Below are 7726 nucleotides of genomic sequence, written 5' to 3'. Positions count from 1 at the left end.
TTTGCAGGAGCTGTAAGTAGGTGACTACAGCAAGTAAATCATCCATGTGTAAATATAAATTATATAAATATTACTTATGGGTAATTAAAGTTGTATTCCTGGATAAAAATTATTGTAAACCTATTTTAAACATTAAAAAAAGTTGTTTTTTGTTCTCTTTACTACATGAATTTAATCATTCTCTATTGCTTGGTCTTAAATTATCCTTAGAACGATTTTTTTTGGAAGGATGAAATATAAAATCAATTCAAACTGTTTTAGAAGCATGAAGAGTATGTTTAGTTTATATAATTGTAAGTTAAATTAATAAATATTGATATGAAATATAGAAGATAAAAAAGAAAAGAGAAAAGCTTCAAATGTTTACGTATAATTTAATATCTTTTGTAATATAATTTTATGATAATATTTAATAAATTATCCAAAGATTTGTATCGTTGATAAGAGAAAAAAAAACATATTTTTATTAAAAATATTCTGAAAAAGTTCTTTATAAAAATTCAAAAGCATAAACCAAACAGCCAAAATCATTTGGTTAACATAAAAATCAATAACAGTATATTGTTCCACAGTTATACTAAAGTAGTAACAAAAAATGTTTACAAAAATCATGACAGCGGTGGGATTCGAACCCACGCCATTTCTGACTGGTGCCTAAAACCAGCGCCTTAGACCGCTCGGCCACGCTGCCCTCCGGGACTGCGCAGAACTCGTTACCGGACAGATGATTTGCGCCCCGGCTGCACGTGCCACTGTTACACGTACAACCAGCGCCGGGCATTTACGTAACTCACCCCTTATCGCACACGGTGGTGGTAGTGGTAGTTGTTATCGCTGTTCAAATGGCTCCTGTTGCTTTTTTTTTTAAATGAATTTTAGATGCTGCGTAAAATTATGTGCTTTATAGTGAGATGATTGTTCAAAAGTGTGATAAGTTTCATAGCCAATCTAAAGGTGTTCTTTCACCCTCTAACACTGTCCCTGGTTAGGGGTAGGAGAGAAAATCTATTGATTTTTCACACAGCAACAAGTGCACACAAATCTTTCGACTCACATAGCACAACGCAGGTATATAGCGTCTTCAATTTTAAAGTTACTATAAGAAGACTGTCCGCTGCTTAATGCCATTCTCCAAGATGAAACATTACTAATTAAGCCTCATCATCATTTATCGGTGTGAAGAATACATTTCCTTTCCAACCGGAAATGAGCACGCACGACGAGCGTCGACGATACCGGGCATGTGCTGCTCCATTAGTCAAGATTCGTGAGGTGGATTTCTTCTGTTGCCGGTTTTAGTCCATGAAAAACAATAATTTCACATGCACCACTCTGGCACATAATAATCACCACCGAAAACGCGGTCTTTTCCTTTCCAATCCCAAGCCCTAGGGGCTCTTTTTGTTTGTTGCTCGTGAACCGTTCGAATTAACCCTCGCATGATGGATGACAATGTGACAAATATTTAATAATATTTAAGTTGTTTGGTATTTTTACTCCCGAAGCAGCAAGCCCAAATAAACAAATTAGTCCTGTCCTTTTTCCCCCTTTTTGTTTTCATTTCCCATCGTTTGAGTACACGGGTGCAACGTTTTCGGGTGCATTTTTCAAGCTTCATGCAGCCCAAGGACACAGAAAGAATAAGACAGAGAGAGAGAGAGAGAGAGAGAGAGAGAGAGAGTGAAAAGGGAAGACAGCTTAAGCGCATCTTCCATCGAAAGGCGTTCGCTGCACGACGAAAAATGAATAATCGGCACCATCACAATCATCTAAGCTGGGAAACTGCTGCATTTTTCTAAAGCGACACTTATTCACTACAATTCCCCTCGGGAATTCAAATGGATCTCCATCATCAGCCGAAAAGCTGGAAAATGTAAATGATGTACGATGCACTTTTTACTGCACCGAGCGCATCGGGTGCAGCAAATGGAACGGTGCAACTCCAACGAACGGAAGAACGGAGACGATTTTTGGAGATTTTTGGAAACAAAAACGACACACGTTAGGATTTTTCCATCCCTTGTAGTGGTGGTTCCCTACGGCGGAGGGAATGGTCGTCGGTTGGTTCGTATGCATTTACCACCACTCACTCCCGCCGTCCAGCGTGACGACAGCGTTTAACGCGCGCGAACACGTGTTTTCATAAATGCATGTAATTTATTTCCGTCCACTGTTTGCCGTGGCTAACGTTTGCGTTGGTGCGTTTCGAGGGAAGTTGACTGAGAGGAGAGTGGTCCGATTCAAAACCGTGTACGGGGTTTCGTTCCTCAAGGTGGATATTTAAACTGCGACCGGTTGAGATGCAGGTTTAGTTTGGTAGAATGATTTCTTCCAAAGCTTTAGCTGCACTTGAAATCACAAATGATTAGGTTTAATGGTGTTGTACCTGGCTTTTGTAATTATTTTCTAAATAGGACGCATTCAGAATGCTCTATCGATGTACAAGAACCTGCTGGATATATCTTTAGGATGTGATAAATTCATACAAAGTATTGCTTGCATGGAATAATAAAGTAGATAAATCAATCGGTAAAAGATGTATGTCTATGTAAACAAAACACTAAAAATGAAACATTATTAGAAGATGTATAGAAGTCCATAGCTAGAAGCTTCCTGACTTGACATCTAAGGCACTGGCCATCATTCACAAGGCCAGTGAATTCGCAAATGTAACATGTCTGGAAGAAGCCAAGAGCAACGATCATCCTATGGGCGATCTGAAACAGACTTCACAAATATGTATAGGAGCTACATCTACCAAAATCATACCTCATATAAAGGAAAGGTGTTAAAAGAACTCCCAAAACATACATAAAACATACATACATAATAAAATGTATGGAGTACGCTGATATAATGTATTCCATGAACTTAAAAATCTTCATTGTTTGTGATTGTTAAATAAAAATAATCATTGTTTGATTGAACATATGAAGCTGGTTCATATATCAGGAAATCGGGTCGTAGCTACGGAAGAAGGATATCTTCAGCTTGTGCGTCTATTGGATGAACATCATGAGTTCACTTAGTGAAACAGCTATTTAATAGGAATCTCATTTAAACACACGCTCCCGTACAGGAGTTAAAATTTCGCATGAGTTTGTGCATGATTCATCTTGCTGCACCATCATTTTAGCCACCATCATCATCCGAACATCGTTCCCCAGGAATGGAGGCAACGTGATCTTGACCGATTCGGCCTAGCCCGGATCGGTAAATGTCCGGGTGGAGTGGGCCAAACGAAGCAACAACTGAAAAAAAACGAAACCAAGAAGCCCTCACACACGGGCACAATGATACGGTGATAACCTTTTCACTGGAAAAACCTCCAGCCGATCGGGGCGCGCACCAGAGCACGATCAGCATCTAAGGACGGTGGAGGCCCGTGGACGTTGATGATACGCGTCATGTGTGGCGCTCAGGCTTTTGCTTAGATTCCAATTTCATCCATCCCTACGAACGCGCGGGGACGAACTGATAAGAAAGAGCCAGCGTGTGTTTGCAGCATGCAAAATGAATCGTTTTATCGCACCGCGCGCATCGCTCCGCTTTGCGCTTTGTGAGGCTGGGGCCGCGCCGCTCCATTATGTCGGTCAAGTTAGGTTTGATTTGCAGCCAAAAATGTGCAACTGTTTCCAGGGAAGCAACAGTTGCATCATGCAGGTTTTAGCTGGAAAATGTGCGCTAGTAGGATTGTTTACAAGCTGCATTCAAAGAAATATGAATAAAACACTCATACAAAAATTGGACGTATGAGTTAAGTCTTGCTAATAAAATAACTTTCTCTCCTACCGAAGCTCTGCAGTAAAAGTATTATTTACATTTGCAATCCAATACCCTTACTTCTTCGACGGTAATTAAAATAATTACTTCATCAATGCACACACCCCGCGGCCAGTCGTTTGGCTGGAACGAGTTGTGCAGGGTAAGAATAATACCTAGCCAGAGGCTTCCGTCCCAGTCCGCCCCACCAGTATCAGTTCAATCAGACCGTCGCCACGACAATGTGTTTAATAAAAAAAAAGGATACCGGAAAAGCATTGCTCAGTGCAAACTGACTCTAACATAAACAAATCAGTCACCAGGAAGGCTACACAATACGCGGCTACCAGCAGCTAATTAAACTGGGAGTTCGCCTGGATGTGCAATGCTGTTCCTTGAACTGCTCAGTGCAAATGCGTTTTCTGCGACTTTCGTCTAATCTGTGGCTGGAATCAAATTTACAAAACAATCCATAGCGATTCGCATGGCGATCGTTTCGCTTGTGTCCTGTTGTGTCGATCAAAACAACTGCAATAGACAGGGCGCGGGCGATACAGTAGTTGAGTTGAGGACTGGTCATAAACTATCTGTACAAGAAATTAAAAGAAAAATCACACAACTCTTGCTGATAGCAGATAAGAGCCGAATGTGAATGGTAGGACGGGGAGACATGAGGGAAGATTGTGTTTGATTTACAGTTTTGCTCGATTAGATCTGATAATGCTGTTTGACGTAGAGCGGTTGAAGGGTAAACCGGTAATGCAAGTCCAACAGTCTTTCCGAAGTGCACTAGCTCGGTTTTATTTTTTCATTGCAGAATAAAATCTACCAAAATACGTGGCAGTTAACAGTCATTTCATAAATTTAATTACAATATAAAATATTTTATTGTTTATCATACACCTCCACTGAGCTTGAAAAAAAAAAAACACATTAAATCCGATACTGATTTATAGAAGTGTTTGTCTAATTTGAGCTGATTATTTAAAGGAACCTACCGAGCAATGTTTAGTTCCACAGCATCAACCGTGGATATATAAATAAAGCGCAAAATGTGTTTACAAAACATCTGACCAGTGTCGTGTCCTGTGGTCTGATTTAACGACCCCACGGCAGGAAACCTTCAGTCACGCTGTGAATGTGAACCACCGATCGCCGCCACACTCTACACACAGCCATTACACTCCTCTGCTGACCACTAGTTGGTATTATAAATTACGAAAAAAGCTCATTGCTTAGTGTGAAGCGTGATTGATTAGGACAGAAAGGACGCAATTTCACGGTCTGTGAACCCTAAGTCAGATACTTAGAAGAAAGCTGCAGAATTAGGTCATGATACGTGATTTCTCATCTTAGGAGTACAATTTATCAACGTGTTTCAAAAATGTGTGTACTATAAAACATACTATGTATTAGATAGTGTAGCAATAATAGCATGAGCTCGTCTCTTCGGTGACTCTTGTTGAGTCGCTAAAATAATCCACATGTCAAGAAAGATAAACAACGTCTAGCATTATGCTGACTTTTGCACAGTAACATTTTTCCTGTTCTTTGCTATATAATCCCTTTGGTAATGAAGTCACACAGCCGAAGGTAGAATGACTGTGTTTGAATTAATTTCGGGTCATTATTAATTTTACTTCGTTACTGCATACATTCGTGTAAGGATTTAAGAAATATTTATATAATTTTTCGATAACTTTCAATAAGTAAAACGCAAAGTTGATAAGCTGTACAGAAAATCGTGATCTGTTCAATGTCTAGACATTCGTAGAGGTGGATTAGACATTACGCAAAATAAGCAGCTGATGTCTTGAGGGGCCCCGAAAAAAGGAACCTGATCCTCGCTCACAAGTAAATTTGCTTCTCAATCTTTCTCTGGTTTGGAACTCCTAGTTGTATGAGGAGTCTCGCTCAACACTTTAGAAGGACATACATTCGTCCGATCACTTGCTCTCACCGATTAAAAAAATCTCTTTCGGTAAAGTCTCTTTAGTTTAGTCTCTTTAAATCTTTGAAGATTTACAAGCTTTAAACTATCAGATCCAGATTCATTGATGCACTTTGAAGATGCATTCCGATTTATTATTATGAATCAGATTTCTCTCTGTCGCTCTTATTGGCTTGCTCACGTTAAGAGTGAATCAAAGATACTTATCTCTAATTATTTTCTAACATATTGGTGTATAATCCCACATACTACTAAGCTACTTAATTACACAGAAGATTAGTCTGTACAACTGCATCGCGATCTCAGGAATGTCTAACAGTTGTCTCTGTCATCTTCTCAGCCAGACGGCCAAAAATATATCCCTTTTTTAAAGGGTTACCTATTTTTCTTAAGAAATTGAACTAACCTTCTCTAGATAGTGTGAAAAGACGGACTATATCGTCGAGAACCCTAACAGTGGCAAATCCTCACATCGAAGTATTGTATCATAAATGTGTAGAGTTCCATAGTCCGCCAAGTTCTATGAGTTCCATCGATCTATATTCCACTGCTGGCGGGAAAGAAGTAGCTCAGATTATGAAAAGAAAGTGCGAGATTAAGTAGAAAAAAGGCAAAAAGTTGTGATTAGCTTGGTACCTATTGAACTTATTTCAATGCAATATAGTAAGATCCGTCATACAGTTAATTTTCATAGAAAAGTGATTTGGATTCCGTGAGTGAGGAATGAAAACAAAAATGCGTCTGCTAGGACAAACAACTTTAATCAGCCAACCGATAAGCGAAATAAGCGTTGATTTTCTTGAAAATTTAGAAAGAAACCCCCCTACTCGAATGCGATACAATAGGAAGTTCTAACTCCAAATTTGAGCTTTCCCTATTACAGGCTTTATTTAGAATGTATATCAAGCGATCAGCATAGAAGAATAAATAATAGTATAAAGGAACCACTTGTACACTAATCCTTAGACGTAAATTCAAAGCATTCAAACGTTCAACCAACACGCGAACACGCATCTCTCGGCGCCTCTCGGTTTCGGAGGAATCGGAATCGGAGGAGATTGTTTGCGTTTGTTTGTGTATGCCTGACACAGGCGCATGCCAAAACACATGCAAAGGCGAAAATATTGGGCACCGTGAACAGCATGATGTGTCACCAAACCAGTCAATGCGCTAACTAAATTATGTTACACTAAGCGATCTCTATCATCATCCTCACCAGCCGCAGCGCCGTCCGCATCGTCACCGTCGTCTTCGGCGTACAATCGGCGATTCCCACCGGCTGGCTCAACTCTCAACAGCTCATCCGTGTGACCGTGCACCGAAAAGCATTTGTTTGTAAATATTGCGCACTTTGTTTGGTAAACTTTTTTGGCATGTTTACTAAGTCGCATTCGACGTAGAAGTAACACTCGGTTTGTCACCGAACGTTGTCGCACCGTCGGTGGCTTAGGCCAAAACAAGCCACGCTTTGAGCGAGGGATAGGAAAATCCTTTTCCAATATCCGTTACACCTTGTTGCTTTGCTTTTCATGCGACAACCGGAAAATTTATTATGCGTATGTGCTCACGGTAGCTTAATGGGGCATCGTGATCATAACAAAGTGTAAATTAACTCTAAATTGCGCCACTGGGAAGAGTTATTATTTCAATTTAGCGATCTTTGTTGTTATTTTGAAACCGGGCGCAACGTTAATCACTTTCACCTTCACTGTTCTTATCCTTACACCTAAGCTTGCCGCCAGTGCTTACAAAACACGCTCGTAATGTGGCTTGTTTACTACACCCATTGAAAAAAGGCGTTCAACAAAAATATGTAATTATTATTATTATTATTTTGTTTCTTTCACAGCTCATTTGAACGTGAAGATTGTACACCGCCATTCCTGCCTTGTGTGTGTGTGTGTGCATGTATGTGATGTCTACATATTTTGAAAAACATAAAATCCGCACAAGCCAAACCAATTCCAAAACCAAACGCCTAACCCACCCAGCCTCCGCCACTCCATCGGCACA

General features: G+C 40.0%; 1 long non-coding RNA gene and 1 other non-coding gene across 3 annotated transcripts in view; both read right to left on the bottom strand.

Moving 5' to 3' along the window:
- Positions 1-7726, bottom strand: part of LOC125907550 (uncharacterized) — a 275982-nt gene that overhangs the window by 78423 nt on the left and 189833 nt on the right. The gene's annotated exons all lie outside the window — the stretch shown is intronic.
- Trnal-uag (transfer RNA leucine (anticodon UAG)) lies at positions 612-691 on the bottom strand. Its single transcript has one exon. It is a non-coding gene; the product is annotated as a tRNA-Leu (tRNA).

The sequence above is a fragment of the Anopheles coluzzii genome, chromosome 3 (genome assembly GCF_943734685.1).
Source record: "Anopheles coluzzii chromosome 3, AcolN3, whole genome shotgun sequence".
NCBI lineage: Eukaryota > Metazoa > Arthropoda > Insecta > Diptera > Culicidae > Anopheles > Anopheles coluzzii.
This window is presented reverse-complemented; position numbering and strand designations above follow the sequence as displayed.